The sequence below is a fragment of the Pelodiscus sinensis genome, chromosome 3 (genome assembly GCF_052426305.1).
Source record: "Pelodiscus sinensis isolate ZL-2025 chromosome 3, ASM5242630v1, whole genome shotgun sequence".
In the NCBI taxonomy this organism is placed as follows: Eukaryota; Metazoa; Chordata; order Testudines; family Trionychidae; genus Pelodiscus; species Pelodiscus sinensis.
Genome location: NC_143054.1, coordinates 74,949,007 through 74,967,089, shown reverse-complemented (window position 1 = coordinate 74,967,089; position 18,083 = coordinate 74,949,007).

The window sequence follows — 18,083 nt, the reverse complement described above, 5'->3', positions numbered from 1 at the left end:
CAATAGGGATGTGCTTTTTTCATGTCCCAGTGCATGTCTATTGAAACTTGGTCAAGTATAGGCCTTTTAAAAATCTCAGTTCGCACATTCTCAAAGACTAATTAGGGCTTCACAGCTAAAATCTCTGGCCTGCAGAGTCTGAGGTGGATTTTAACTGCAATTGCTATTCCATCTTTGGTGCAAAAGGCTGAGGTGGGGTTAGTCCAGGGGTGGGCAATAATTTTTAATGGGAACCACTCAAAAATGTTGGTCCACCCTTCTATGCAGGGGTGTGGGGTCTAGAATGGCAGGTGGGGTGTAGAAAGGAGTTTGGATGAAGGAGGGGGTTGTGATCTGAGGCAGGGGATTGGAGTGCATGGTCTTGGAGGGCATATGATACAGGACAGGTTTCTGGCTTTGGGGAGGAGGAGAGTAGGGAGTACAGAGACTGGGAGGGAATTGTGACCTGGGAGAAGAGGTAAAGGGGCTGCAGAGGGTTTGGGTAGTAACCTGGGGCAAGACGGGGTAGTAGCCAGGGGCAGAAAGTTGGTGGGAGAGAGGGGCTGGGGTTCCAGAGGCAGGCTCTGGAGGTGCTTACCTAGGTTGGGAGGTGCTTACCTAGGTGGCTCCCAGCCAGAAGCCCTGCAGGAACTTGAGATAGGCTCCCTGCCTGTCTGCTGTGTTGGCTGCTCCACGTGGCCCTTCTTCAGCATGGGTAGGGAAGTGAGAGGAGGCTTTGTTCACCGTCCCTGTCTCTAGCATAATTTCTCAGCTCCTATTGTCCAGACACTGGCCAATGGGAGCTGATGGATTTTGCTAGGGGGCAGGGACAGCACACAAAGCCTTGCCATCCCTCCTCAGAATCTAGAGCACAGAGCAGCAACCATTAAAAGCAGTGTGAGCTGCTCTGTATCAAAGGTGCCAGCTTAATCTCTCTGTGTCTCCAACTATCAAGTGGTGTTAATAAGGCTACCTTGCCTCACACAGATTTTGCAGAGTTAAGGTTCTTTGATGGTGTGTCATTCCCTTACAGAATATTAAGTTGAGCAAAACTTAAACTTCTTAAAACCAGGAAATGCATAAATAAATGTTCCCAAGGTAACCCTGTCCTCATAGCAGTGTCTTGAATAGTGTGCAGTCAGTAAGTCATGATGCTGCATATTGAACAAGGATAAAACAAAATATTAAATAGATGTTCATTAACTAAGCATTGTCCTTTCTATGCTCTGAATGACACAGGGGTCTGTTGGAAAAAAATAGTATCCGATAATGTAATTGAAGATTTAATTAGTTCATATGCACAAGAGGACCAAATTAAGTCTGCACAAGTAATCTTAATTCTTCCATTTCCTAATTTCAGAGCGCTAAACTTTGCAATCTTAATGTTGTTTTAACTTTTTGTGTTTCTATAATTTGAGTCCGAGGAGTTGATAGTTTCTAATTTTACCTCCAAATGTTTCACAATCTTCTGAAGACAACAAGAGTTTGAAAATCACTACATCCTCCAGCAATGCCAGTCCTTTCAGAACTGTCATGGTAATACTTGACTGTCTTCTTGCCTTCTAGCAATGAAGGTACTCTGTAGCTTGTATCACAATGGTAACATGATGCAGCCTTCAGTACAGATGCCTCTGTAATGCTATTTGACATAATTATAAAGGTGAACAGAAGATAGGCAAATGGAGGAAGATTTATCTCCAAATTTTTTGTCTTTCAGGCTTTTGTGAGCAGTAGATATAACTGAAAGGATGTGTGATGGTTTTCTTTCTTCCAGAGGAGACAAGCAACTTCATCTGTATGAAGTGCAATCTGGTCTCCATATTAGAAGAGAAAGTTACAGGACTAGAGACCCTACTATCAACCCTCCATTGCATCAGAGAAAAGGAAGAGTTTCTGGATAGAAGTCAGCATTTGGTACTGTAGGCACATCATGCTGAAGAATCAGGGTATGTCTACAATACAAAGTTAATTCGAACTAACAGACGTTAGTTCGAATTAACTTTGATAGGCTCTACACATGCAAACCGCAAGTTCGAACTTAATTCGAACTAGCGGTGCGCTTAATTCGAACTAGGTAAACCTCATTCTATGAGGACTAACGCCTAGTTCGAATTAACTAGTTCGAATTAAGGGCTGTGTAGCCACTTAATTCGAACTAGTGGGAGGCTAGCCCTCCCCAGCTTTCCCTGGTGGCCACTTTGGGTACCACCAGGGAAACTCTTCTGCCCCCTCCCGGCCCCGGAGCCCTTAAAGGGGCACGGGCTGGCTACGGTGCCCGTGCCAGGTGCAAGCCTGCCAGCACCCAACCAGCAGACCCTGCACCTGGCACGGCACGAGCCGGCCACCCGCTGCCACCCAGCCCTCCGCCTCTTCCCGGGACCAGGCTGGCGGCTCCCGGGAGCCTGCCCAGGTCTGCAAGAGGCGGGCGCCCGCCTGGTCTAGTGCGGACATCGTGGACTTCATCCATGACCTCCGCACTAGGCACAGGAAAGTGGCTATCTAGGGCAGAAGAGCTGCCAGCCTGGCCACCCAGGAGCAGGTTGGCATGAAAATCAAGGTGGTCCACTAAGATCCCCGACCCTGAGCCCTGAGCTTAGAATGGCCGTACTGGGTCAGACCAAAGGTCCATCTAGCCCAGTAGCCTGTCTGCCGACAGCGGCCAACACTAGGTACCCTGAAGGGGATGGACTGAAGACAATGACTAAGCCATTTGTCTCGTGCCATCCCTCTCCAGCCTTCCACAATCAGAGGCCAGGGACACCATTCCTACCCCCTGGCTAATACCACTCCATGGACCCAACCTCCATGACTTTATCTCACTTCTCTTTAAACTCCGTTCTAGTTCTAGCCTTCACAGCCTCCTGCAGCAAGGAGTTCCACAGGTTGTCTATTTGCTTTGTGAAAAAGAACTTTCTGTTATTAGTTTGAAGCCTGCTACCCATTCATTTCATTTGGTGTCCTTTAGTCCTTCTATTATGGGAACTAATGAAGAACTTTTCTTGATGCACCCTCTCCACCTCACTCATGCTTTTATAGACCTCTATCATATCCCCCCTCAGTCTCCTCTTTTCTAAGCTGAGAAGTCCCAGTCTCTGTAGCCTCTCTTCATATGGGACCTGTTCCAAACCCCTGATCATTTTAGTTGTCCTCCCCTCTCCTACCCTCTCTCTTCTCCTCTCCCACCTTCTTTTCCCAGTCTCCCCGAGTTTTGTTCAATAAAGAGAGTTTCTATTTTTGAACACACGTGTCCTTTATTTTGTACATCAGGAAGGGGAGCTAGGGAGGGGTAAGTGGAAGGAGGTGAGGGAGGAATGGGGTACGAACCCCCAGTGGGGAGGACTAGGGTGGCTCTGCGGGCTCCTCGGGGTGGAAGCTCTCCTGCAGATGAGCCCCCCCCCTCTGGATGGCAGCCTTTGGCAAGTGCAGCCAGGCTGATGGCCGAGTTCTGTGATGTGCCGAGTGTGGGCACTCAGGGCAATCCAAGCTAGGACTGCTTTGCAAGTGGGGAACCCCTGAGAACTGTCTGTCCAGGGTTGGGGTTGGATCCCTTTAAGCACAGCCCTCGGCTAGCTTGAGGCAGCATCTCCACACTCTAAGTCCTAATCTGATGCCCTGCCGGTACTGCTTCCGGCCATCCTTAACCTCAGTTCAGGGGCCACTCAGTGTGGACATGCTAGTTTGAATTAGCAAAATGCTAATTCGAACTAGTTTTTAAGTCTAGATGCGCTAATTCGAAGTAGCTTAGTTCGAATTAACTAAGTTAGTTCGAATTAGTACTGTAGTGTAGACATACCCTCAGAGAGGCCGTGCAGAGGGATGGAGAAAATAGGCAGCATGTGACCTCCAGAAGAATAAACAGTTTTTAGGCTCTCTTCACGGGTATTATGGCAGAGATTGATTTAGAAGAGTTGTCTGAGGGAAGAGACCAGAAGGCATGAGTTACGCTATCCTATGGATGAGGTTTCTATAACTACAACTCCCAAAAGAGAAGATAGATAGTGGTTTTTTGGGACTCACTCTTAAGGGTGACTGTATCATCCATTTGTCTTCCAGACCAGGAAACATGAAAAGTATGCTGCTTGCCTGGAGCTAGAATTCACGAATTGATGTAGTATCTCCAGAGATTGATTAAGACATCAGACTCCTACCCCTTACCTCTCCACATAGCACCAATGATACTGCCAAGAATGACCTTGAGCAGGTCACTGCAGACTATGTGGTTCTGAGAAGAAGGATAAAGGAGCTTGAGGCCAAGTCATGTTCTCATCCATCCTCCCTGTTAAAGGAAATGGCCCAGATAGGAACTATCAGATCATGAATAGTTGTGCAGATGGTGCCAGAGAGAGGGTTTTAGACACTTTGACCATGAGATACTGCTAAAAAATAGAAAGATAGGAAGAAAGAAAAGGGATTGACTTAATGAAGAGAGGGAAGAGCATCTTTGCAGGGAGGCTTCCTAACCAAGTGAGGAGAGCTTTAAACTAGGTTTACTGGAGGATGGTGACCTAAACCCTGATGTAAGTGGGGCAGTGGGATACTGGGAGGAAACACAAAGATGAGGGTGCAACAGGGGAGCCTCTAGGTTCGTACTGAGAAAGTGGGACAATTGGCTAGTTATCTTGGATTCTTGTATCTAAATGCAAGAAGCCTTGGAAACAAACAGGAGGAATTGGAACTATGGAACTATAGTCAAGGAATTATGTTATGTTTGGAATAACAGAGACTAGTTGGGTAATTCACATGACTGGAGAACTGCCATGGATAGGTATAAACTGATAAGGAAAGACAGGCAGGGGAGAAAAAGTGGAGCAGTCACATTGTGTGTAAGTGAGAAGTATGATTGTTCAGAGCTCCAGTATGAAACTGGAGAAACACCTGATACGACTTTTTGGGTTAAAATTAGAGGTGAGAGCAACAAGAGTGATGTTGTGGTGGGCATCTGCTCTTGACACCAAACTAGGAGAATGAGGTAGATGAGATTATTTTTGGATAACTAGCAGATGTTTCCAGAACACACGCCCTGGTTTTCATGGGGGACTTCAAACACCATGACATCTGTTGGGAGAGCAATACAGCAGTGGACAGATGTTCTATGAATGTTTTGGAAAGTGTTGGGAACAACTTTCTGGTGCAAGTGCTGAGGTCATGCTCCTCTTGACCTGCTGTTCACAAATAGGAAATAATTGGTAGGGAAATAGAGGTAGGTAGCAAACTGGGCAACAATGACCATGAGATACTCAAGTTCAAGATCCTGACAAAAGAAAGGAGAGCAGTAGAATATGGATTCTGGACTTCAGAAAAACAAACTTTGACTATCTTAGTTCAAGCTAGGGATGCAAATGTAAGCGACCAAAATTGCTAATGAAGCGGGGATTTAAATATCCCATGCTTCATTAGTATGATCTCACCGGCATGTTACTCTGCTCAACAGCTGATTCGAACCAGGAAGTGCGCGCCGGACCACGTTAGTTCGAACCAAATCCCTTGGTTCGAACTAACGTTACTCCTCATTTTTTTATATGAGGGAGAAAGGAGTCCAGAAAAGATAATTGTATTTTAAAGAAGCCATATTGAAGGTTCAGGAACAAACCATCCCAATGTGCAGAAACAATAGCAAATAGAGCAGGGGACCAGCTTGGCTTAACAGAGAAATCCTTGACAAGCTTAAATACAAAAAAGAAACTTACAAGTAGTGGAAGCTTGGACAGATGACTAGGGAAGAGTATAAAAATATTGTTCATGCATATGGAGGTATAATCAGGGAAACCAAAGCATAATTGGAGTTGAAGATACCAAGTGACAGGAAGGATAACAAGAACGGTTATTACAGGCATAGTTAGCAACCAGAAGATGATCAGGGAAAGTGTGGGACCCTTAGTGAAAGCGAAAGGCAATGTAGTAAGAGATAATGTGCAAAAAGCTAAAAAAAACAGTCTTTTTTTTTTCTCAAGGTCAGCTCCCAGATTGCTTCACTGGGTAGGACAGTATGGGGAGAAGGTGAATAACCCTTACAGGTAAAAGAACAGGTTAAGGACTATTTAGAAAAGCTGGACATATACAAGTCCATGGACCTGGATTGAATGCGTCCAAGGGTGCTGAGATTTTTGGTTGATGTGATTGCAGAGCTGTTGGTCATTATTTTTGAAAACTCATGGTAATTGTGGGACATCCCAGATGATTGGAAAAAGGCATGTACAGTGCCCATCTTTTTCTTAAATAGGGAAGATGGAGAATCCAGGAAACTATAGATAGGTCAGATTCACCTCAGTCCTTGGGAAAAAAACATGAGGTAGGTCCTCAGGGAAGCCATTTAGAAATACTTAGAGGAGAGGAAGAAGACTAAGAATAGTCAACATAGATGTCTGACCAATCTAATTACCTTCTATGAGGAACTATCTGGCTTTGTGGTTATGGGGAAAGTGGTGGACATGATGTACCTTGATTTTAGTAAATCTTTTGACATGGTTTCCCACCATATTCTTGCCAGCAAGTTAAAGTAGCCTGGATTGGATTCATGGACTATAAGATGGATAGAAAACTGTCTAGATCGTCAGGCTGAATGAGCAATGAACAATGACTCAATGTCTAGTTGTCAGCCAGTATCAAGAGGAGTGTCCCAGGGGTCAGTCCTAGAGTTGGTTTTGGTCAATATCTTCATTAATGATCTGGATGATGGGATGGATTTCACCCTCAGCAAGTTTACAGGGGGTGGGAAAAGAGGTAGATACACTGGAGTGTAGGGATTGGGTCCAGAGTGACCTAGATATATTGGAAGATTGAGCCAAAAGAAATCTGATGAGGTTCATCAGACAAGTGCAGTGTCTTGAACTTAGGACAAAAGAATCCCCTGCATTGCTATAGGCTGAGAACTTACTGGCTCAGTGGCAGTTTTGCAGAAAAAGACCTGGGGATTACAGAGGATGAGAGGCTTGATATGAGTCAAGAATCTGCTTTTGTTGCCAAGAAGGCTAATGGCATATTGGGCTACATTAGTGGAAGCACTGCCAGCAGATCAAGGGGAATAATTATTTCCCTGTATTCATTTGTTGAGGCCACATCTGGAATATTGTATCCAGTTTTGCCCCCACCTCTCAAAGGATGTGGACAAGTTGGAAAGAATCTAGTGCACAGAAGCAAAAATGATTAAGGGGCTGGAGCACGTAATTTATGAGGTAAATGAGGGAACTGGGCTTATATAGTTGCAGAAAGGAAGAGTGAGGGAGGATCTTATAGCAGCCTTCATCTATGTGAAGCGAGGGAGGTTTAAAGAGGATTAGCTGTTCTCATAGATGATAGAACAAGGAACAAAGGTCTAGGTTAGCCAGCTGGAAAAACTACAGGTTGACCCTTTCTAGTCCAGACCTCTCTGGTCTCTAAACAACTGTCACCCAGAATGATTTTAGGTTTCTGTGTCCTCCTTGCTAAGCATCCTCACCATGCTCTCTTCTTCTCTGTATGTGTGCAGATACAGAGTATCCTCACTAAAATTCATGTTTCCTCTCTGTTGCTTCTCTCCCTCTTGTTTGAACTTAAAGAAAAATCAAATGCTGCAGTGTAGGCTTGTGGGTTACAGTTATTCTTCTGAATGCTGTAGAACCGTGAAATTAAAATTGAGATACCATATGATTAATTGATTCAGCAGTGTTACTGATGAGTAATTACATTCAATAAGGGTTTGTCTATACAATTAATAATTGTCAGTTTATATCAGATGTAATAGGATTAGGTGTGCAAGTACTGCAAACTGAGTCTTCTTTATGAACAAATGATTAAAAATAAAGACTCCAACCTCAGCTAAGCCCTGCTTTAAATGGATGCATCTGCCCTGAACTTGTAGCACTGGCATACAAAAGGTCAGCAGCTGGCCCTGTGACTACTTCTCCTCTTATAACTTCATGCAATAAAGAGTCTTTAATTAAATGTATTTCTTTCTTTTTTTTCTAAACTCAAACATAGGCTTTCTTTTAAAAAATCAAGATTCTATTAAATATGTATGCTGCACTATGAATAGTAGCAGCTCACTTGGGTGCTCTGGTTAAGGTTCGCATTATTAGTCCTTACAAACAGTCACTACTTATTATCATTTAGGAATCAAAAGTTGCTTGTGGCAATTAACATGCTTTTTTTTTCTCCAGTTACAGAGCAAATATTTTCCCAACACCTGGGAAAATGTGGCTCAGCCAAGCTTCAGATATGGAAATGCAAAATCTTCCATTTCATTTTGTAGCACTGGACTTAGTTTTCTGTGGTATTACCCCAATGCTACTTTGTTTTTCAAAACTGAATTAGGAGAGTCATTAGTTTTTTTTATTGGCACTGGCCATTACTTTACTTATTTTGCAGTAAATAAGGGCACAGTATTATACACTCCAATACAGAATTCCACAAAATTTTGCATAGTCTACAAACCCTTCCGGAAAACTCCATAGCGAGATACACTTTTTAGAGGATTAAGTATGTGCAGATTGTATATATTTATGAGAAAAAGATGCATATGATACACAAGCTATAGATAAAACAATAAAGATGGGTAATTCAGATATAGATATAAAGTGATCTGATATGTAGTTGGAGCTGTGTATTGAGCAATATATATATATAGTCCTATTGGCTTCCAGAAGGTGGGCAGGCATTAGCCCATCCACATCTAAAGGACCTCCCCCCAGCCTACGGGGAGGGTCCACAGAGCCCAGAACACCAAATGTTTTCTGGGGGACAAATAAAGAGAAAACAGTGATGGGTGTGGAGTTCATAGGGTCAAAACAAGGGAGCCAGATGGGGACACAAGTAGAGAACCCAGGACAGTGCTCACTGCCCCTCAAAGGTCTCAAGAGAGCCAGCAGACGCTGCCCAGTGGAACTTTGATCAGATGCATGAACAGATGCAGGAGCAGAAATAGGCCGCACAGTCACAGGCCCCTCCCTTTTATATAGTGGAGGGGAGATGTATAAGCCTCAGACTGAGGAGATCTCTGTTCCCAGAGTAACAGGGAGGAGCTGGTTTAGAAGCAGCAGAGGCAATCAGGGACAGTGGAACACGTGGGGCTAGTTGACCAAGCCTGAAGTATCAGGCCAGTCAAAGCTAATTAGGACACCTGGGAGTAATTAAGAAAACTAGTTCAGACTGGCTATAAAAGAAGTTTTGCCCACAGTCGGGGTGCACATGTGTAGCTGATAGGACAGAGGAAAGTGCCGCTAAGAGTAGTTTTGCTAACTGTGTTTGAGTACCTAGAATCAGCACACATCTTGCTTCATATGTGGGTCACTTTAGTAATTCAAGTAGAAAAAAAAACCCCTACATGGATGGAAACCAGTGGAGTCTGGCAACCCTGTGTGTGGGCAATGGTAAACAAATATCTTGAGGGCCAGACATAGAACCCCAATGGGCAGCATGCCGCCTGTGTACCATTACCCACCATGACAATAAGGGTGTGTCTAAACTACATGGCTCCATCGATGGAGCCATGTAGATTAGGCTGATTGTAAATTTAAATGGCTGCCGCACTGAGCTGAAAAACAGCTGATCAGCTGTTTGTTGGCTCAGCACGCTAGTCTAGACTCTCCCGCACCGACCTGAAAGCCCTTTATCGACCTCCCCGTTATGCCTCGTAGGATGAGGTTTACCGGGGAGGTCGATAAAGGGCTTTCATGTCGGATGGGGAGCATCCAGACTGCCCCGATCTGCCGACAAACAGCTGATTGGCAGAGCGGGGCAGCCATTTAAATTTAAATGAAACCGCGATTATTTAAATCGCGGCTTCATTTCCCTTTGCCGAACAAACAAATCTACATGGCTCCGTTGACAGAGCCATATAGTTTAGACGTACCCTAAGATGTAAGACATAGGTACATGAAGCAAAGTATGAACTAGAAAACATCCTGTTTTTTAAAAACCAATACTTGCATTTCTCATTTGTATTATGAAGCGAATAAGCATTTAAAATGTAACTCCGGTCATCTGAAGAAGTGGGCTATGCCCACGAAAGCTCACAATACCATCTACATGTTTTGTTAGTCTATAAAGTGCTACCAGACCATTTGTTGTTTTTTAAGTTTATCCTGTACAGACTAACTCGGCTAACCCCTGAAGCTTTTATAATGCTGTAATTTCCAAAGCTGACATTCATGGATAGATTGTGTGGCACTAATTTGACACAAGAACTTTTGGCTGAATGATATAAACTGTGTGTGGAGAGCAGGAGGGTGCAGGTAGTCCTGAAAAGTTTGTTTTTCCTCCAAATAGCAGTTTCCTTTGCTGGGATTTTTAAGAAAACCTTTTATTAAATTGCTCTGTTGACACAGCTTGGCATGATATGTCATAGTGCAACACATCAACCTAAGAAACATAGAATGGGTTTTGAAAGCTATGCTTTTAAAGACTAGTTTGTATGTCTATAGTAGCTGTCATTCTCTGAGTCTGCTAGCTGAAAACAATTGTCCAATGCTTTTAAATGTGGACTTTACAGTATATTGAGTTTCCCTCTCAGCATTGACTGAAATCTGTTCTGCTTGTTAAAATTATTTCCACCCCCAGCTGGATCAAACTTCCACTCTAGTTGTGCTTGCTATCCTATATGAGCTCCTCTGTACTGTTGTCTCTTTTTTAGCTGAGCAGTTTGTTAGTTTGGGGCCCTGGAATGTTTCAGTTGCAAGTAGAAATTGGTCATGGTAAATTACTTCTTTGATACAAATTTGTTTATTTACAAAGAAGTATGCATAGGTGACTGGTGCCTGCAGGAGACGGGAGTCAAAGAGGAGGCACCCCATTTATCAATTAAAATTTTAATGGGGTCATAGAAGCTACATCTACACTGCATCATTTTGTTGGCAGAGGAAATGAAAATGAAGTGCTCATTATCATTTCTTGTGCTGTCATTTGCATAGCCTCCTCCGATCCTATTTGTGGAAGAGGGTTTTGTGGAGATGGGGCTATTTTGCACAAAAAAAAGAAACCCTTTTGCACAAGATCCCTTATCCTGTCTCGTGGACACAAGTGACGGCAGTCCATTTAGGCTGCAGTAACTGGCTGGAAATTAGGGTGATAGCACTTCCGGAGTCTATGAGTGCTGTAATTGCTACCCCATTTACTTTTACTGGCCTGGTATAATTGTATGGGGTAACTGCAACCCTTCACTAGATTGAGTAGGGTACACATATTGCCCCATTCTCATAGATGACACTTCATGGGCTCTTCCAGTTGGGGCACTAAGCCACTATGTGGTCCTCCCTCCCCAAACCTGTAACACCTATATCTATTTTTCTTGTCTGGTGGGTTAGGGTTTTTTCCCTCGGGCCCCCCTCCACCCAATCCACTCCCATTCTGTGTTCCAGTCTGGTTATCAGGGCCCCTTCTTTTCCACTTAGGGCTCTCTGGGCATCTGGGAACTGGAATTCTTGGGCTTGCCATTGGAGGCCTGCTATGCATGGGGTCTCCCTTAGGTAGGCGGGTCAACCCTCCCACTGTCAGCCATCTTTCCATCAAGGTGATTGTTTCATTGTAGGTGGTGGGGTCATTCTGGCCCACCCATACACGAAGATCTAATGGTAATTTCCACATGAACTTGTCTATTGTCAATATCTTCAAATCTTCCTCTGAGCTGTGCTCCTCAGACCATAGCCACTTCTGAGCAAGGAGTATCAAATCATACAGCTGGGTTCTAGGTGGTCTATTCTCCTTGTACTTCCAGTCGTGATACCTCTATGCTCGCACAGCAGCTGCTACTCATGAACGGGCAAGGACTTCCTCCTTCAGCTGGGGGTAATCAGCGACATTCAGGGCAGATATATTATGGGCAGGACTTAGATTTCTAGAAAGCCTTTGACGAGATTCCTCACCAAAGGCTCTTAAGTAAAGCACGTTGTCATGGGATAAGAAGGAAAGTCCTCTCATCGATTGATAACTGGTTAAAAGGACTTTAAGAGGGTTCCAAAAAGATCAAGATTAATTTGTACAGAATAGGTCCATCTATTAGCCAGGATGGATAGAAATGGTGTCCCCAAATGGTGTTTGTCAGAAACTCGGAATGAGTGACAGGGGAAAGATCACTTGTTGATTACCTGTTCTGTTTATTCCCCCTGGGGACACCTAGCATTGGCCATTGATGGAAGACAGGATACTGGGATAGATGGTCCTTTGGTCTGATTCAGTATGGCCATTCTTATGCAGGCAGCATTCCTGAAGTGGGTCCATGGAATAGTTTGAGAACCACTGGTCTAACATATATATATTTTTTTAAATGGGATTCTCTGCTGTCTCCAAGTATCATGATTCAGTGGGCAAAGGAACCTTGCTGGCATTAGTGATGTGTGATTTTGTCTGTGTTGATCAGTCTGTGTGAGGACTGCTCCTAATCCAACAGAGGAGGCTTCTACTAAAAATTCGGTTTTCTTATTGAAATCAAAATATGAACCAATGACATCATTGGTAAGAGATTGTGTTAATTCTTCAAGTGCATTTTGATGTTCATCTGATTAGTCCCATGTTGCATCTTTCCTGATAAGACTTCTCTGAAACTGTGTGATGGTGTATAACCTTCGAATGATTCTGTCACAGTAATTTGCAAATCCTAGAATGTGGGCCTTAGTGGGTCTGTGGGCACAATGGCATTATGAATGTCCTTCTTTCTCATAGGATCTGTTGAGATGACATCTTTGGATACTTTGTATGCAAAAAAAAGTACATTTATTGTACTCACATTTGTGTGTGTTTAACATAAGATTCTGCAGTTGTTCAAAACCAACTGCTATGTGAATGTGCTATTCAGATGTGATGCCAAATAACTCATTAAGAACTCAGGGTATTTCTACACTGCCACCCTAGTTCTAACTAGGGTGGCTAATGTAGGCGTTCGAAGTTGCAAATGAAGCCCGGGATTTAAATATCCCGGGCTTCATTTGCATCTTGCCAGGCGCCGCCACTTTTAAATCCCCCTTAGTGCGGACTCTGTGCCCGCGGCTACACGTGGCATGGAGTAGGTAGTTCAAATTAGGCTCTCTAATTCGAACTACCGGTACACCTCGTTCCATTAGAGAGCCTAATTAGAACCACCTACTCCATGCCGTGTATAGCCGCGGGCACGGAGTCCGCACTAAGGGGGATTTAAAAATGGCGGCGCCCGGCAAGATGCAAATGAAGCCCGGGATATTTAAATCTCGGGCTTCATTTGCAACTTCGAATGCCTACATTAGCCACCGTAGTTTGAACTAGGGTGGCAGTGTAGACATATCCTCAGAGATTCTTGCTAGTACTTCTCATGTGGTGTCCTTTGACTGAAGAAACTGCAACATGAAATTGTTTTTAAATGGTGTAAACCCACATGTGCGGTGAAGGTTGTTATGTAACTTGATTCAGAATGGAGCTCAAGTGGATTATATTCTGCTTAGGGGTCATTCTTGGAGAATATCTTCCCCATTCAGATGAGCAATCATGTCAGCAGGGGTGATGTGTCACTTGAAACCCACACACATCCTCACAAACGCCTGATTGCTTTGGTTTCTGGGCCTTACACACTCATTCAATGACAACATCTTCCAAGTGGGAAATTATTTTCTGACTAGCATTCTAACATGGAAAGAAATGTGTTTATGGTAGAACTATAGGCGTAGCCATGTCATCAGCTTTCAGTTTATTGCTGTTCCTTCAAATATCCTTTCTTGTGAACATGTTCTCATGAGACTGGAGAACTTGATTTAGTCTGCTAGGTTTTACCATTTGGATCATCTGAATCAGTCCTAGTGCACCCTAAACAGTGTTACTGAGTCATTAGTCATCGTATACAACAGACCTTTTTTAAATATAAAATGAGCTGAGTATATACATTACATTTATCAGTGGATCTGCATTTCCATAGGCATATATTTTTATTGCTGTTGGTTGTAAAAGTAGTTTCTGTGGCATGGCATCATACATACCAATGTCAGTTAAAACTTCAGTCTTGTATAATTTTTCTGATGATGAAGCATTGTGGTTGAACAATATACTTGAAGCCTTTCGTTCTTTTGTAAAATACTGTGAAATCATAGACCTGTCCTCTTCTGACCTGTCTGCTTGAATTGCATTCACTTGATCTTTACATTTCTTATTTTTGTGGCTCATTTATTAGTTGGATACTGTCTCAAGAATGCCACACTCAATTTCTGATTGAGTCCTTGGTGTGCTCTCTCTGAATGTGTTGCCACGTTTACTTGCTTTAATGTGTTAAGCATGTGATTCTGTCATCTCATTCACTCAAGCAGTGTTCCAAGAAGAGGGATTTGGGGGTCTGACAAAGTGGTCTTAGCCTAGCTGACAAACATCTGTGCATTATCTACCCTCTTATCTCATGATACCCATTTGTGAACCCACATGAACTTGCAAGGTGACATAAGTGTTCATAGCACATATCCATGTCTTTCCCTTCTTACTGATATGCTTCATAGCCAATGTTTTCAAATTGTCTAAAATACCTTGCAAGTGCTTTTTTTGCTTTTTTATCTTGCTTATTAGCCCCAGCTTCAGGCAGTGCTTCAAAAATATGGTGCACTTCATTTCCAGCAAAGTATAAGAGCACAACACACTTTCGGTTGACACCTGCCTTCATAGCAATAAACAGATTTTCTAACTTTTCAAGCCAGTCTTCCTTTCTGGGTCCCAGAGTGAAATGACATTTATGGACAGGAAACTTAGGGAAGTTTGTGACTTAAAAACATAAGTTAAGACTGCAATGTAGAAATTATACTATGTGGCTATGGTAGAGGAGGCAGACCCTTGATAGATTTGTTGTCACGTAACCTTGGTGTTAAATGTTCTGTATACATTGTTGAGGGTTTGGGGTTTGTTGCCATGAACTGGCCAAGGTGAGCTGCATGGGTGGTGCTTGTGTGGGAAGGTAGTGCATGGACAGCACTCTCCCCATCTTCCCAAGGGGAATGCAGAGACATGCCAGCACCAGTCGGGAGCCACCTGTGGTAAACACACCCTGGACAGAGCCTACACCTCACAACCACTCCTGTACCCCAATGTCCTGTGCCAGATCAGAACTCCATCCTATACCCAAACTCCCTCCAACAGCCCATACCTCTCATCCCATCCTGTACTTCAATCCTCTGGTCCAGCCCAGAGCTGCCTCCTGCACCACACCAATTTTAAACCTATTTTAGCATAAAAATAATAAATTCTTTAAATAGTACAGGGAGCGGGATATTATGTAATGTGTTGGTGAACAACAAAATGTACAGTCAAACTGCATTGTTAAAGAATAACCCAAGGGAGAAAAAAAATCCTGAAGTAGTCACAGTTTATTCTAACACCTATTTTAAATTAGAATTTGTATCTAATCAGTTGTATACCTGCTATCTTTTTCCATGTGTACAAGCAGCTTTGTATGTGATGCAGTTCTTGAAATATTTTGGTCAAAGACAACAACAAAGAAATGGCTCTTCTTCTTTGAAAGAGCGAAGAGAAGTCCTGTGGCACCTTATAGATTAACAGATTTATTGGAGCATAAGCTTTCGTGGGCAAAGACTGACTTTGTCAGACCCACGAAAGCTTATGCTCCAATAAATCTGTTAGTCTATAAGGAGCCACAGGAATCCTCGTCGCTTTTGCAGATTCAGACTAACACGGCTGCCCCTCTGATACTTGACTTCTTTGAAAGGTTGCTCACCCCTGGTATATACTTTGAAAAAAGAGTGGCCTCTGGAATCTTATTTTAGTCCTGCAATTTACAGAATGCAGCATCCAGCTTCTCTGTTTATAGCAAACTGTAGTCTCCAGTCAAAATCAAATCTATCCCAAATTAAATTTCATACTTCACCATGCTAATCTGACAGCTATATTCCTTATTCTAAAAGTTCTTCATGGAACACAGAATGGATTCTCTCACAAACAGGTTAACCTGTTTACTTCAGACTTGCCAAGTCTCAAGCCTTGCTATCTTCTTACCTCTATAGTTGCTGATAACCCCTCCCCTTGCCTCTGTTAGGCAGAGATTTTTCAGTGATTCGTTTTCCTCTTGGTGTTAGGAAAACAATCCTATTAATTGGTTGTAGGCAGATAGGCATGTGTTTCCTAATTAATAACCCATCTGTTGTTCTCTGAAGGACCCTTGAAATATTTTCCCTGGAGGCTGTCATACCATTAGTCATTCTTTTATTTCCTGTTTACTCACTTTCCCAAACATTAACAGTTTCTTTTGATGTAACTTCACATAGACAGAAAACAGCAAATATAGTCCTAGAATGCATCCTGGGATGTATTTGCAGTAGTCAGGGAAAAAATAGGCACCGGTGAAACCTTGTCTGGAATACTGAGTGCACTTCTGATCTTCCATGTTTAACAAACATGAATTCAAACTGGAATAGATACAAAGAAGAGACACTAAGATGATATGAGGAATAGAAAACTTACTTTATAAGAGCAGGCTTAGAGCTTGATTTGATTAGCCTAACCAAAAAAGGTTGAGGGAAGATGAGATTGCTCTCTATGAATACATCGGAGGGATAATTACCAGAGATGGAGAAGAATGATTTAAATTAAGCGCCAGTATGGACACAAGGACAAATGAGTAGAGCCCTGCAAATCTGTGGATATCCACTTTATATCCATGGGTGCCTGCACAGAGTGTGCAGCGAGGTGCTCTGGCAGCAATTGAAACGGCCTGGGCTCCACCTGTGTCCACTTCCATGGTAGCAGCAATAGTGGCTGGGAGCCCCTGTACCACTTTGAATTGCCAGATCTCAGAACAACTGCCCCCTTTTCCAGCCCTGTTAGTGGGCCCACCTGCAGTGTGCAGGTCAAGAAGCATCATGATCATCTAGTTTTATGAAGCTAAAGTCTAAGTAGACAATTAATTGGCACATTAGAAAGAACGGGACAAAATAAGGAGGATGTTTCAAGTTGTACACACATTAGGCTCTCCTAGCAAGCTGCACAAGTGGTTTTTCTGACCTTCTCATTAGCAACATTTACTTATTATAGCTACTTTAAAAAAAACAGAATAAAATTATGTACTTTAAGTGCAGCTCTCCAGTGCAGCTGCCTGTGGTGTTCTTTTCTCTTGTTAGTTTTTCTTAACTGACCATATGCGTATCTTTCTAAAACATAAGTGCTTAAATCATACTTTTAAGACCACTTGGGCCTTTGTGCTATGTGGCTCTCTGAATACATTTTATTGACAGTTTGCTATAGATAGAGTCATGGCCAAAATTGCATCTTGCAGCCGTCTCTAGGGCTATGTCTAGACTGCAGACTTCTTTCAGAAGAAGCTTTTCTGGAAGAGATTTTCCTAAAAAACTTCTTCTGAAAGAGAGTGTCTACACAGCAAAAGCACATCGAAAAAAGCAATCTGCTTTTTCAAAATATAGCATCCATTCAGTGTGGATACTATCTCATATTTCAGCCGTGATTACTATGGATGATGTGACCACCAGGGCACTTGTGCATTTTCCTCTTTCCTCTTCTTTTGAAAGAACTCCCTCTTCCCCATCCACACACGCCTTTTTCTGAAAGACCTATTTCAGAAAAAGGCTTCTTCCTCAAGGAAAGAGGTTTACCAATGTTGGAAAAACCCCTCTGTTCTTTCGAATTTTTTTCGATTGCAGTGTGCATGTAAGTGAAGTTTTTTTTGGAAAAACAGCTGTTTTTCAAAAAAAAAAAACCCTCTGCAGTGTAGACATACCCTAGCTGACCTCTGGGGGTATGTCTACACTATATCCCTCTGTCGCCAGAGGGATGTAAATTACACATAACGAAATTGCTAATGAAGTGGGGATTTAAATCTCCTGCACTTCATTAGCATAAAAATGGCCACTGCTTTTTGTCGCCACGGAGCTTTGGCAACAAAAAGTGGCAGTATAGCCCCGGTTCTATCGCTTTCTAAAGCCTTTGGCGACAGATCCCTTATGCCTCGTAAAACAAAGTATACAGGATCTGTCGCCAAAGGCTTAGTGAGCAGTAGAACCGTGGCTAGACTGCCGCTTTTTGTCACCAAAGCTCCATGGTGACAAAAAGCAGCGGCCATTTTTAAGATAATGAAGTATGGGAGATTTAAATCCCCGCTTCATTAGCAATTTAAGTATGTCTAATTTACATTCCTCTGGTGACAGAGGGAAGTAGTCTAGACATAC